This window comes from Prenolepis imparis, unplaced genomic scaffold (genome assembly GCF_030444845.1).
Source record: "Prenolepis imparis isolate NDT839.2.m4 unplaced genomic scaffold, iyPreImpa1.0 SCAF_10, whole genome shotgun sequence".
Taxonomy (NCBI): domain Eukaryota; kingdom Metazoa; phylum Arthropoda; class Insecta; order Hymenoptera; family Formicidae; genus Prenolepis; species Prenolepis imparis.
The window spans coordinates 15,727,825-15,743,004 of record NW_028141168.1 but is presented as its reverse complement, the minus strand read 5'-3'; the positions used below and the strand labels follow the sequence as shown (position 1 = coordinate 15,743,004).

At 38.7% G+C, this 15,180-nt stretch overlaps 1 long non-coding RNA gene across 1 annotated transcript in view; it reads left to right on the top strand.

Annotated features, from left to right (window-relative positions):
• LOC145941642 (uncharacterized) overlaps nucleotides 1–14,710 on the top strand; it is a 71,518-nt gene extending 56,808 nt beyond the window's left edge. Inside the window, exon 3 of the long non-coding RNA XR_014426192.1 lies at nucleotides 13,947–14,710. This is a non-coding gene — a long non-coding RNA (uncharacterized LOC145941642). The remainder of the gene's footprint in view (nucleotides 1–13,946) is intronic.
• The last annotated feature ends 470 nt before the right edge of the window (nucleotides 14,711–15,180 follow it).

Here is a 15,180-nt window from a genome sequence, read left to right as displayed (position 1 = left end):
TACGTACTAAACGCCAGGTACGTTCGCGACGCGGTCTTTGTCAGGGTTCTCCCGAGATTCTCTCGTCGTGGGATCGTTGTTGTAACAACGTGCGCGGTAACGGGACTCCAACGGTGGGTACAAAGTTGCAAGGCGGATGAGTAATCGGCGCGATATCGATATTCGCGGCGGAATGGAACGGCCGCGGAGAGTATTTGCATTGCTCGGAGAAGAGAAACAGTTATATTCCATGTGCGGAGAGAGATTCGAGGAGAGGGATTAAAAATGCGCGCGCTTTCTCGATATTTCGCGGTAATGAACTCGACCGACGTGAGATTAATAGTATATATGTAAAAAAGAAAATAAATAAATAAATTTCGATCGAATATTTATATGTATACGTATGTGGGGAAACTGACACGAGATGCTGTTCATAAAAAATCTTTTATGAAATGGATACGTAATGAATGTCTCCGCCTGGATAAGCGTGTTCGTATGTGCGTTAACGAGTACAGAATTTGAATTCTTAATTAAAGGGCCCTTTACGAGAGTCGTCACGTAATGAAGATAATTCAATGAGCCGGATGGAATAAAACAAGAGAGAGAGAGAGAGAGAGAAAAAATCGAAAAGAAAGGCGCGAAAGATCGAACGAGGCCTAATCTTACATGACCGACATCGTTTTTTCGTGGGTGTCGTGCTTTCACTTCAAGGCAGGTTGACTGCAGGAGGCGATTGGTTCTCGCAGGGCTCCTCCCAGAAGCCATTAGGAGCCGAAACGGAGAAACAGCATTAATTTTAAAACCAATCCTGGAAGAGAAATCGGGCATTCGCCGCCATTCGTGCGAGTCCACGATGAGGAGAAAATCTTCCAAAAGAAGAGCCGCCTTAATTGCTCGATCGTTTTATCTCTCGCCTTTCGGAAACAAGCGATTTACCTCGGTTAGAAAATTAGACCATCTCTAATTTACAAAGTTTCATTATTTTATCAGTCATCAATCATTTGACAAAAGCATATATGTAGATGAAAAATATTTTTTGAAAGAATATCGATCTTTTTTATATCCCCTTATAATATTCGTAATCAAAAAAGTAAAGTCAAATAAAGTTAAGTCTATAATTGCTGGTTTCGTATAGAATCGTGCCCTTCAACTTTCGTACTGTATGACACTTATCGAAAATATTACCGCAATATTCTCTCCCTTTGAACGAGGAATTTTTGAAACCGTTATTAAACATAATAACAGGCTATAGATGTGTATCATCGATTTCCGTCAATATTCACGCATTCAGCTAGTTACCACTTCAATAACTGGTAAGGCCGATCGTGAAATATTTAAGAAGCAACGGGGAAAATCGATGATGGAGGAAAAGGAAGCGTATAGTCGAGTACAAGAGAGATGAGGAGGGATAAGGAACAGAGACGTGGAATAAGAAGAGAGTAAGGTTTAGGTAGCTACTCTCGGGTTGAAACGGAGGGAGCCGCCTTGTGTTTGTGCTCTCGCCGGGGAGCACAAAGAGAAATGGCGAGGTATTTATCAGTGCTCACCCCCTCTATACCCTTTTGTCCCCTTTTCCATCGGCTCTCCGTTTCTCTCTCCCCGATCTTGTCGTTCTCGTCCGCCTCTCTCTTCTCTACTATTACCTTGCCTTCCATTCTACATCCAAATCCATTCGCCCGGCTGCCAAACCCCTCTCTTTCCTCTCTTCCGTAAGCTCTCTGATGCCCTTTCGCGCACCACATATATGAGTACTCCATCTTCTCCTACAGAGGACTTTGACAGCTGTCTAATTCACGTTTCACATACGGTTACCTGGGATTTTCTCCTGTGTTTCCCCGCGGGCGAACCTCGGACGTATTTCGTTGTGTTACGCACAAAAAAGGGATGAGTTACAAACTTATTTTTAAAACAAAAAAACTTTTGTACATTTTTCGGCTACATTCCACCGCGCATCAGAGAAATTTTGAATCATAACTGCGTGACACAGTCATTTCAAAGGAGCAATGAATTTGTATTTGAAGCAGCTATTTTAAGTTGTACATCCATCAGCTTTACATCTTTTCTTCATTGGAAGAAATTCAAGAGGAAGAAAGAGAGAGAGAAAGAGAGAGAGAGGCAGATATTTATACTTTTTAAAAATATAAAATTCTGTCTGTATGTGTATGTAAGAAGAAATTACAATCTATTTATGTGATTATGTATAAGATTTTTTTTTATTTAAAGCAAAACTCTGCGAGATTACTGGTGAAAAAAAATATTTGATCAATAAGGGCGATTATAGGTCACCGTCAGTTGCAATCTCTCCTACTAAAGGCGTCTTTCAATAGCAGGCATCTTCATGAGTGACTTGAGATAAATACAGTCACCCAAATCAATGGGTGGCTCGAGTGAAATAGTATCGAAACGACGATGGATAATATACCGTGAAATCTATATTTGCTCTCTAAAGAATGGGGAACCTTCAGATACCTGGCGAAGATAAAAAAAAATGACCTTTCGATCCTGTAGAATACATTCTGTTAGTCGCGGCATCGACAATTTTGATTCGTCACAAGTTCGCCGAGTAAAAAGATGGAACAAAGGAAGGGGCTGGAGGGAAACCGGTATTTTTAAATCGCCCTTTTTTAAAGGGCGATTCGCTAAATCGACTTTGCCGTTCTACTGTAATTTCTTATCCCTCCCGCATTGAAAGCTCCCGGTTTTCTTATGGGGTGTTCGCCACCCCACTTCGCTCGAAACTTTCCTCGACCCTTGGTCCGATCTCAGCGCCAACGAGGGGTCTTATCGGTTTCGATTATTGTTTGTTATCAGCATTTAAACATTTATGGTTCCCGGCTTTGTTGAAAATACCCTGACAATAAATTGAGCGAGCCATTGAGCTTTTACGAGACATTGTTCGTTCGCCACAGGTGTCGCAATTATTCAATACTGCATAATAAAATGTTTGCCTTGCAATATATAAATAATTTTGCACGTGTGATGAATTAAATTACTACTGGATAATTTAAAAAAAATATACAACAAATATTAAAACGTGAACCGTGTTATGTGGCGAATCTTATCGTCACAAAAGTATGTCTAAAGAATATCGTAAAATCGCGTGGCGCTTATTTGCAGCGACATTAGTGGGCCCATGCGCGAGTCAAAACATTACCCAAAGTTTTTGGGAAGAGGTGGAGAAGACTAATAATCTCGAAATAATGTAAGCATAATAAATGGCCGGGCATTAGCGAAGCGCTCGGCAGCCGGCTCATATTTTCGGTGGCGCTGGCTTTGACGTAACATTACTCCAAAGTGCGTTACATATTACTACCATATATATGTATTTGTATTTTCGCGCGTGTAAGCTACGCAACATATTCTTCCAACAAGTCGTTCCAACACGGGGGGAGGGGGGGATATTACATTCTGTTACCCGCTTCCTTCCTTCATGGCGTTTAACTAACGAATATCTTATAACTGGAAAATATAAATGTGCTCCTTCGATTTAAATGAAACCACTTAATTTTATCTCCTTTTTCTCTTTTTTGCATAAAATATATATACATAAGTTTTGATAAAATAAAAAATAAAATTTTTAAAAGAGAGAGAGGGACCCCCCTTTTTCATTTAATCGAGAAGCAATGTTATATATAAAACATTATTTAATAAACGATTAAACACATACTGATTGTATATGTCTTTCAGGATGGCGTAAAGGCGTTGCTATTTCCAACGTAGGAAATCCGTTGATTATGAATTTCGTGGCAGCGAGTTAATCTTTGCCAGGCGCACTTGCGCGTTTTTCAAAATGCAGCGTCTCGCGATGCATCCGTCACATACGGTTACCTTTAAAATTTACTTAATTGTCCGTAATTAATGCGCTTGTAATCAGTTAATAATTATATACTCTTAACGAATTATACAAGCAGGAAATTATTTCTAGCCGCGCAGGTAATTATGCTAGAAATTTCTTACAGCTTAATTGATTCACGGAACTGGAGAAGCGCTCATGGTTTATATACCATATCGCAGAATCAAGCATTAAAAATTATTGCCCGGATTGATTACTTCCGGGTTGTTACAAAACGCAGATTTTTCTTTTGTCCTGTCCACACTACAATCTTTCCATTTTACGAACGAAGCGTAAAAAAAGACCTTCGAATTATCGTCTCTTTCTTTTACATAACTTTGATTATTATTATTTGTTATATAAAAATCAATCAGTATTATTAAATGTTCATGTAATGAACGATGAAGATATTTTAATCACATTGGAATTTTTGTTAAATCTACATTTTTTTCATACAAAGAAAATCATGTATACTGGATATTCTGGAAGAGAGATTGGGGAGAGAGGGGGAAAAGGGAACGAAAAAAGGAAAAAAGGGACAAGATTTTCTCCTGAAGAGTCACGTTTGCATTCCGCACGCGACTTCTTCGGTACGGAGGGCAGTCGAAGGAAAATAAGAACGGCGAGGAAGAAGAAGAAGAAGAAGAAGAAGAAGAAGAAGAAGAAGAAGAAGAAGAAGAAGAAGAAGAAGAAGAAGAGGAGGAAGAGGAGGAGGAAGAAGGGAAGGCAACGGGGCACGCAGTCGACGACTACAGAGACTATCCGAGGTGCTGGTTGACAGCAACAAATGCCTCGGTGCAGGCAAGACGGGGAGCTCGCGCCCGGGACGCCGGTTGCAGGACCGGCTTGAGATATTACCAGGCAGATGCGGTCGCGCGCTGATCAAAGAAACGCTCCTCACTGAGAGAGATTAAATGGATGCTGGTGCGCGCCGGCAACCACCACAACGTGGCTACAAATAATAAGTCGGGAAGAGAGAGGGTGAGACAGAGAAAGAGAGAAGGCAGAGAAGGGATTCTCTCTCCGCACAACCGCTCGCAGCCTAACTCGGACTTGATACATTCCCATCTTGAGGTGCGCTGCTCCTGTTGTGCTGGCTCCGGCTCCGTAACTCTCACCCATGTCACGTCATAACATCATTACGCCCGCGATTGGTCATGAACGAATGATTGGCCGCACGTTTTATGCCCATAGAGTCGCGCGCGACATGCCGAGACGAACCGATGTATCTCGACGAGATGTCGGATCCGGAGAAGGCACGTGTGTAAGATCAGACTTTTGCCTATTCCCCGCCGATGCTTCGTCTTCGAGGAAGAAGACTTAAGGTTATCGCGGCGCACAAAGGCCGATGTGTAGTCATTTTTCACGTTTAAGGACTTTGGATTTTCGTCCGTTTATCAATGCTCGTTATACCTTCCTGGAATATTTTTCGGTTTTTCGAAAAAAATGGTCTCTCGCCGTGTTGACCGATTCGGAGAAATGCGAGAACGCAATATCCTATCCTCGATCGAATCGAAACGCGGATGTCGACCCGAGAATACGGCTCGAGAAATACCTACGTGGTGGAGGCAATACGATATTCTCCTCGCTTAAAATTCAATTAATTTGGCGGCGATGATTATCTAGTAGAGAATAATGAGAATGCATCTCAACAAGTGTTATCACCGTCGGATCTCCCTGACATCCCCCTTATTTAGGAGATAACGACGGCTGTTCGCTACAGTCACTCTTCTTGAATGGTGTTGTCATTCGTCGCTTACTCCCTACCGTTGTCTGAGCTTCTAGAGGGTCTCTAGATGCCGAGTAAACTAGCCAATGAGAGAGGCCGTCGTGATACTCTCCTCGCTTTCTTCCACCTACACCGCTATTTCTCCTACACCACGCTTTATGCCTCTTTCTCTCTCTTTCTTCCCCCTTTCCCACCCTGCCTGCACCTTCGAGCTGGGTTTCTCGCGATGAGATATGACTGCCACATTATCACCTGATTATGTTATCACTTTGCATCGCCCGTTCTTTTACCGCGCTGGCTAAGGGTACCGTCCATCACGACCATGAGGACCTGTCGTTAGTAAACGCAGATTAGAGAACACGATTTTTAATCATATTTGAATTTTTACATATTATATTTTTATTTTTACAATTTTTACTATTCAAGAACGATTAATCATACTATTATTTTCCACTAATGCATTTCATTTTCACATCGAGAGGAGAAAACGCTATAATTAATAATAACAACGCGATATACACGTATTCGATGAAGCGTAATCAGGTATAATTAATTCCGATCGTAGAACGACGAAGAAAATTTCTCACCATGAGATGATTATATTATACACTTGGTCGTCGGTCAATTTTTTTAAAAACCCGGCGTTATTAAAATTCGCGAAATTTAACGCTTGGAACGCGCGACAGATATTCGCGGCGGGTTATAAGCGAGAATATAAGCATAGGCAGTATAACTGGATCCCGGTATAGACATAGTCGGGGTAGTAGACAGTTGAGAGGCGAGAGGCACCGCTGCGGGACCATCAGGTCGCCCACAGCTCATCGCCGAGCGATCACATCTCATCGCCTCGCACCATCGCGGACTATTACAAACAGAGTTCCCCCCTTTCCTCCCCTCGTTCTCCCTCTTTCGTTCCCTCGCTCCACACCCGGCTCCCAATTCCGTCGGTGCCCTCTCTTTCTCCGTCCGTACCTCTTGTTCCGGGCCCGGTGTTTCAACCCCATCGCGATTTCCACCTTCCCGGTCCGACGTATCACTGACGCTCTATCAACATATCCGACCGCTTAGCACCTACTTCCCAGGAGTGCGATACCGCTCGTAACTCATTTGAATTACACATTTCCCTCAGTCCTGCGAAATAATACGTACGAGAGAGCAGATCCAGCAGAGAGCAGCCGCGAGAATGCAAATGGTATCCGGACCAGCGTCGAGCCCGGGGCTCTCTCTCGTCCCACTTGTAATCACCGATTCGTGTGAATCCGCGCAATTTTAATCGGGCCCGAGCGAGCGGGCGATGATACTGTACCCCTCGGATCTGATCGGGCAAGATCTGCGAGCGGATATAACGAGCGTGTGCGATTAAGCTGTAATTGAATCGGCGTTTCGATACTTTACATCGAATATGTTGAAAATTGACTGCTGTATACTTTCACATTTAGTTTTTAGCGAGTGCGTATCTCAGAGAGGTTTGTCTAAGGTAAGAACACAATCTAAACGAATTTTTTATTCAAGCGATGTAATAGCTGGCGCAGATTACACTTAACTAACTAAGATTTACATTAACTGCTCATATATAAAAGTTGTCTACATGATAATAATATACAATTGCATAAATAGATATTTACGCAATTACAAATATCTATTTTATTTTATAAATATAAAATATTTCTATATGATATTTTATATTATAAAAATATTATAATATTATATCTATAACTTAGAATTCTATAGAACTCATTCGTAAAATTCTGTGAAACTGCAACTATATAATATAATTTCTGTATTATATTATATTCTATAAAAATATAATAATAAATATTCTATAACATTATAATATTTATAATATAGAATTCTATATTATAATATCAAAGAAAATATTTATTATTATATATTATTATAAAATATATAATATATAGAAACTATATTCTGCAGTTTTTATTATGCAGTTATACGATACGTATATCTAATTGTAAGAAGAAATATGTAAAATTGCCGCGAAGAAAAAGTGTTTGTTCAGTACGGATATATTTCAGAAGATAGAAAGGGTATCGATCATTAATGTCGCAGAGGTAGAAGCTCTGGCACATTAGAGATTCTACGAATCTACGTAGAAACTTTGTATCCTCGGGAGTATTGGTAACGTCGCTCGATCAAGAAACAGAACCGCGAAGGATATGTGAAAAGTGGTTTCTCGAGATTCTGCTGTCTACGGCTCCCTGGCGCCTCGCTTTGCTAATCGCGGCCCATTAAAACGCCCTTCTTCCGTTCCTGAGCCACGAGTTTACCAGAGAGAAGCGCCGCCGCTTCTCCCCGCAAATTTTCTCGCCTTAATCTTGTCTGTAATGTCCTAACTTTCTAAACCTCAAAGACCAGACGAACTTTCCCGGGCTCGTAATAATGGGAGAGAATCGGACAAGTAAGGTACTCTCATTTCTTGCAACAGTTCACGGTTATTGGTTTCTCGTTGTATATCTAATCGTTCGGTAATCGTTCGCTAGAATTTTAATCGTGGAAAAAAAATAATACGCAATATGAGACTCGCAGATTATGCGATAAATAAAATGGAGTAAATTTGCGATATGTTGCACAATAATTTTTTTTTGTTTAATAGACCCTAATGACGACTAATAAGACACGGAAAAATTGAGTAACACCTGAGTCATCGTTAAACGTCATCGTATCGCGTGAAAGTTCCCTCCCTGAGAAAAATGTGGAATAACTTCGGTATCGATCGTTATAACGATGAACATTACACTGCGTAAAACTATCGGCTAAAAGGTTCTTGCTTAATTCTAAAGTTTCGGCATTCAAGAATTTCGGCGATCATCGAGTGGTGTTAAGCCGTATAATTCGATGAAATAAAGCGAGATCGGGCGAAAGATCGGGAGAGAGATCGGGAGAGGCTTACGAGGACCAATTTCCTACGGCAAGAATTTCCCTAATTATTATTGACCATTAAGGCGATGAGCGTTATTATTTTAACGTCCGCGTCTGCCGACCGACCTGCCTCGGCTAATTTGCCTCCGTGAAATCGATTGTACCGCGTGCGTTTGCACGTTCATAAATAATCAGAGCATGCTTATGGGATGAAAGATCGCGCGGCCGCAACGCTAAGCGTTATCCATCCGATTATTAAAATAAGTTCGCCTTCTTCGCACTTCTCCAACGAATATTAATTCAACGAACGTATCGATTGTATCAATTGTATCGAACTCAATACTCTCTCGAGTCAAAAACAGAAGAAAACAGAAGAAGCGTATCTCCTATTTATTTTCGCATTTCTTCTTTACGCAGCGAAATTGTTCAACGTAATCTCTTCAGGGTTGTCTATTTCATAGCCGAGGATGACTAACCAACACTTTTAACGAATGTTCCATCTAATATCTCCGATATCTATTAACGAAATAATCCGACAAATACAAAGCATTCGCGCGCACGATTCGATATATCGATCGTTATCAAACGCTCGTGTAATCGCGACAGCTCTCATTAACCACCCACCGATACCAACACTATTCGTGACACAGCGTTTTACCAGCCACAGGAACACACTGAAATGCTTATAGCAGTTTCATGCTTGGTCCAACAGATGGCCATCGATTTAAACCATCGTCGTTTTCAACCCCTAAGCCACCCATCCATCCGTTAGCGGCTTGTGTCCTTCCTCCGGGTCTTCATCCTGCGGACGTCCTCATTGGATGTGCGCCGGATGAATTACCGACGCGACGTAAAGATGAGGGGATAAACTTCATGGCCCCTCGTCTAAATAAGTATATACCGCATTACACCCTCTCCCTTTCCCATGCGATTTTCTACGGCGAAATATTTTTTTCAATCTTACATCTTCTCATCTGTATATCTTCGTATATAGTCTTCGCTTTATGTAATCACACGCACATAAATATAAACGTGTTACTTAGATAATTTTGCGGTGGTATCGAGTATATGACAGTAATCTTACGAGAAAGACGCTGTAGTACGTGTTTTGCTGGATAAAAATTTGATTTTTCTCGAAATATTGCTTATATAATTTTTAAATATTTATTCTGTAGCTTCTTCTCAACATCACCTTTACGTTTATTAATAAATAAATGCTACATGGCTTAGATCGTTTTATTTATGTATCACATTTGATTTATCTCTCGATAAGACACTTTCTATTATAAATTAATAGAGTTTTAGAACAATTCTTAGATGTATATTATCATAAAATTATATTCTTTTTGTAAGTATTATACATATTGAATGTATAACATTTTTCCACAAGTGTATATATCGATTGAAAGTTTTATTAAAACTTTAAAATTTAATTCTCTCATACGATGAAAGAGAAATACTGTTCTCTCGTATATTTAAAATATTCAGAAAGTCAGATCGCAGATCGGCGGAACAATATGACGGCGAATTTCTTTGAAGATTCACCGAAAGCCAAAGACTTTAACTCCTCCCCCCAAGGCGCTAGACCGCATGATTGCCGTAATTTTGACTCATTACAATTACGCTAATGCCCGGCTATCAATTAGCGGAGGCTAAAGAGGTTCGCATTAAATATAATAGATAATATCGTCGTCGTTGCGAATCGTTCGTTCGTTTGCTATGCCTGAGGTCAGCGCGGGAATGAACGATGATAGGAACGATGATGACTGCTATGAATTAAGTTTCCACGGTAAATCTTAATGATTAAATTATATACGTCTACAAGAAAGCGGCAGACTTTTGTGTTCCACAGTAGCTGAGAAAATATTGTTTAAATGTCCAAATTATACTGGCTTACAAAGAAAGAAAATATACATGTAATGTACACATGAACAGCTCTCATTTCTACAACTACTTGGAAATGCGTTAAATAAATTAATTTAACGTATATAATCGATCGTATATTAAATTATTATGATGCAACATATTATTTTGACGAATTATCAATATATCAGAGAGAGATACGGCAACATTTATTTACGAAATAAATTATTTAAGTATATATTGACCAAAAATAAGAAAAAGAGCGAGAGAATATAAATCTTTTATTCATAAATTAATTAAATTGATATTGAAATGTTGAAACGTAACAGAATTCCGTGCTGCTAACCATTAATTCTCAGTATGTATGAATGACGGGCCGAGTATCAGAGAAGATATTCTTTTTACCGCACACACAGTTGGAAGATAAACGGAGAAAGAGAAAGAGAGAGGGTTCAACGCGCGCGCGTTTCAAAGCACGTGCTATAATTCCATTCGGGCGGAGATCTCGTAGTGGTGGAGGCTGTGGATGTGAACTTGATTTTCCTTGACTTGCCCGCATCTCTTTTTGCCCCGCTCGCATCTGCGATCGTGCATTCTTAAACTTTATCTCCCGGCCATAGGCTTTTCACCGCGCTTATTTCGCGCGTCATAAATATATAAAACAATATCGCGATATGTTTCTTCGAGTTCCCGTTTTTTAATAATTGACGAATATCATACAATGTTTCAGATTGAATATATATACACGCCATATTCAATCATTTACTCGTATAAATGCCTCGGATGACATTAATTCAGGCACTAAACGTTATTCCTCCGCGTTCTATCATCGACTCATATTTTGATGATTTATTGCCCCGCGTATGTGTCGCAATACCCCTCTCTTGAACCTATAAGTGCACGTTTAAACGATAAATCTTGGCAGTCAGGGTAGAAGGCCCTTTTCAGGTCTCCAGGTACGGTGCAGATTCGTGTCACTTGCTTATCGATACCTTCTCAGATATATTCTATATGTCCAATGATATTAAATTCACGAAATATGTATATAAAATTATATTGTAATTATATGTATACATATATGTAGGATCGCGTTTCTAGAATTAATATAGTCTTGTAATGCAGCCTTACATCTGACGTTAACAGAAGAAAGAAATTAATCGACTGTCGGAAGAAGATTAAAACTCTCTACAATATTTAATATACATTCTATTTAATGTGCCATTTAACGTATTAGAATTTGTAAAGTGCTTCACATTGCACGCAATTGTTAATTTTACGGTTTGTATCTGTCAATTGCTAATTAGCGTCGGTGCGACAATCGATAATACCGCGATAAATTTGTGGCTTTACGACTGGAGTATAAGCCAATTGATTCTTTCGACGCTAACAAACAATGTGACAAATACATCGCTAAAACATTAATCAATAAGCTATAAATTTGTTCCGCGCTTCAAATAATAACCGCGATATATTTTTAGCTAAACACATATATGAAATAATATTCAAAACGGAAAGAATTTTTCTTCAATCAAATATAAATTACATTATTTGATTTCTAATTATCTCTTGTAAGACCACTTTTTGTTTTCATACATCGCGTATAAGTGTATAGAATATAGATGTATTTTCTTATATTTAATATCATATAGCGTATAATATAGTATCCATCGCCCGACATATTTTTCATTTGGCCTTCCCGTTCGATGATGCCGCGATTTGACTTCAAGCATCCTGTGTAGGTATAGGTATAGATTTTGCCGGGCAAGATTTCCAGTCAGCTCGAAGTCAGGATTGACGCCAGTCGGAGCGATTTATCAGAATAATGCACACGCCATTACCCCCGTGTCCCCACCTTAACCGAGATCTTGATTTCGCGCAAAGTTCCATGTAAGGCTCCGGTTTTCTTTACTTACTCCCTCGTAACTTTCAATCTACGAGCTGCGATATTATTGCGCAGATCGCGTCAAAATGTAAAAACACGTGTCTCACACATTTAGGTGGTTTTGCCGAGAATCGTGGAGTAAAATGTTGCCCTGTCGTAGTTAAAAAATTTAAATGGCGCTATATAAAATAATATATTACTTCTAACCTGCGAAATTTGTCATCAATTTTTCCATTCACTTTTTTCTTCCTTTATTTGTATCTTTTAATCTGTTGACATTCTTACAAATTAATGAATTATTTTAATTATTAATGCGTTTTATCTTTAAAAACATTTAATAATTTTATATACATCATAATTAGCGTATATAAAGTCTCTCTCTAATCCTGTGCCATCATTATATACCTGCACATATATGTATATATAAATGTGTGTATATGTGTGCGTACGTGTGTTGAAATCTGAACACTCTGGAAAGCAACCAAACAAATGGGGATGTTGTCGTGGACACGGCTACCGTGCATTTGTTTGGTCGTTCCGCGTCGACCGGATCATATTAATCTACTGCTAATGAGCAGCCCTGATCAGAAGTGGAGACGCGCGAGTTTTATCTCCAAGATACAGAAAACGCCCTCATTATGAATCAAGTTGAATGTGCTTCGTAGTCGGCTTAATATTTAACGCGTCTCGAATCGCTTCATCACCTCCGATATTTTTCCAATCTGAAGATAGGACTAGACCGCGTTTGTATAAAAGGCGTTTCGAAAGAGAACTGGAACGTGAAGTTACGCGACAATTAATTCAATCTTCATTAAATATTTTGTGTTTGGTAATTAAAGTTTCAAAATTATCTTATTGTATCTTATAAAGTATTTATTTTTTATATATAATCATAATATAACAAGCCGATTCACAAAGACATTTCAAGATTATATAAAACGCTCTTTAAACAGTTTTGCATATAAAACTTTTAATTAAATCTGTATTTACATGTCTATTTTTTAATTGCGATATCTATTTTGACAGAAGCAATAATTGTCAAGTGCATATTTTCTTTATATCATTTTCCAAAAATAGTCAAGTTACGATATATAATGGTAGCTCTTTTTGTGCTACAGATAATTAGTTAATCAACTAGAGATTGTGTGTGTTTTATTTTAAATAAACCACATTGGGGTTTAACGTCTAACGAGCGGTTTCATGGCCGATCCGAAATGATTCTTAGCCTCTCTGTCCCCTTTTGCGCGCTTCTCTTCGTTTCTGCGGGACTTTTACACGTGCCGTACCATTAATCGTTCGATTAAGTCGCCTGATAACTCCCTCTCGAGCTCAAATCTTGTTCGCGTACCGCCAGCCGGCGCCATAACTCCCTAGTTGTAAGCCGCATTACAGACTCTGGAGGAATCGTAAAGAGGAAGAAACCCCGGAGGAACTATACGACCGCCTACCTGGAACATCACAGCCTATTTTTCAAAGCCGCGATTTTTTTTATCCCTGCAACGCGTGTGTATCGCGAAATTATTCTCGAGGGGTGAAACATTTGGATAACACGAAAGTACACTCTTATAAGATTCAGAAAAGACTGAAAAGATGATCGTGTTGCTTCAAACGTAAACTTATTTAACTTTTTGAATGCAGATCTGTACAGTTCTCTTATTTTTAGATGAATAAATGGTGAAATGTATAAAGATAAATGATACGCGGATCTAATCGTGACATATAATTAATAGTTAATAACATATATATAATTATTTATTAATTAATTATACATTTTTATGTTCCAGATACTTGAAACTGAAGAGACTAAATGATATAAATAGAAGTCCTGAATTAAAAAGAAAAAGAAGAGAAAGAAGATACTTGAAACCCTGAAATTTGATGCAATAAATTGAATAATAAAATTTACAAAAATGTGTCTTTTCTATAAATACATTTCTATATGCAAACGAGAGATAAATATTGCATTTCCGATAGCTTCGTACAGCAGATTTGAATACCGTGTACGCGAATGTCATCCGGTTGAAAATAGTCCTTTGGAACGGAAGCAACAAATAATCGGTCGAGGTGTGGATGTAAACTGTGCGCGACGTGCACTCGTCATATTGGGGTGAGGGGGGAGGAGGGAGAAAGAAATAGCAGAAGGAAGAGGACGAGAATGGATGCAAGCGAAGATCGGTAGAGACAAGAAGAGATGGAAATATTCTGAAGAGCGCTCGTTCTCTTACGTGAGTGTATACGTGGACGCGCCCCATATAATCCCGACGATGCTTCTCCTCCAGTCTGCTCTCTCCGCCTTGGAGATCATCCCTGATCCGCGTCGAGAAGTCATTTCCATGCAAACGCTTATCATTGCGTTTGTCGTTGCGGGAGCACACGTGATTTTCATAAACGTAGAATCAATTTATTTCCATAGATCTGTTTTTATAAATTTCAGAAAACGTAGAACGCGTGTCTCTTCTTCAAGTATTGTGCACATTTACATATTAATTTTATTTGTCAATAATATTCCTAAAAGATTTTTAATAAGAGTTTAATGTGACATATAATATGTGACATATAATATTTACAATATATGAACACAAATTACAATATAAATAAATTTTGTTCTTATGTACCAATATAGATATATATGTATAATAATATAGATAAATATAAACATTATTATTTATATATGAGAAATAATTTATGATTAAATGTAAATTCCTTTTTTTATGTTTATACATTAAAAAAAAAATATTATTTGAGAAAAAAGAAGATTATATAAAAGATATAAACATTTAATCGCCCCCTATGCGCAGTTTACAATCATGTGCCCGAATTTGCCGTCCAAAGCAAACCATATGTCGGGCATGTCGCTACGATTTATTGCGTTGACACGTGTCTCTCTCTGTTGCGTATTTCGTTTTTTCGTAATTTCCCTCTCTCTTAACGACGATTAAAATATACTTTCGAGGATAGAACGATCGAGTTTCTTGAATTCTCGTGTGTATATGTGTGTTGTTGGTAATATTTATATAC